This window comes from Gekko japonicus, unplaced genomic scaffold (assembly GCF_001447785.1).
Source record: "Gekko japonicus isolate JY-2015 unplaced genomic scaffold, Gekko_japonicus_V1.1 scaffold3689, whole genome shotgun sequence".
In the NCBI taxonomy this organism is placed as follows: Eukaryota; Metazoa; Chordata; class Lepidosauria; order Squamata; family Gekkonidae; genus Gekko; species Gekko japonicus.
Window position 1 is genome coordinate 68,593 of NW_015173797.1, and position 625 is coordinate 69,217.

The following is a 625-nucleotide window of genomic DNA, read 5'->3' on the forward strand; positions in this document are numbered from 1 at the left end:
TGCTTGGGGGGGGGGGCAACAGTGGGAGGTCTTCTAGTGTCCTGGCCCCACTGCTGGACCTCCTGATGGCACCTGGCATAATTTTTGGCCCCTGTGTGACAGAGTGTTGGACTGGATGGGCCTTTGGCCTGACCCAACACTGGCTTCTCTGATGTTAAGAGCAGAGGTCCATCAGTGGCTATTAGCCACAAGGTGACTATTAGGAACTCTCAGGCTGGGGCAAGGGATGTTCTGTATTCTTGGTGCTGGGGGGGCAACAGTGTGAGGGCTTCTAGTATCCTGGCCCCACTGCTGGACCTCCTGATGGCACCTGGCATTTTTGGCCACTGTGTGACAGAGTGTTGGACTGGATGGGCCTTTGGCCTGATCCAGCATTGACTTCTCTTATGTTCTTAAGAGCAGAGGTCCACTGGTGGCTCTTAGCCACAAGGTATAGATAGGGACTCTCGGTCTGGGGCAAGGGATGCTGTTGGGTGTTACAAGTCAAAACACTTCAGTATTTACAGGGTTAATGATGTTTGTTAAGTCACATGTTTGTTTGTAACCAATGGGAACTTTGGAGCTAGTTTGCTAGTCTGATTGGGACTAAAGTGTCAAGGTGTATTACCATTTTATGGCTCCCCCC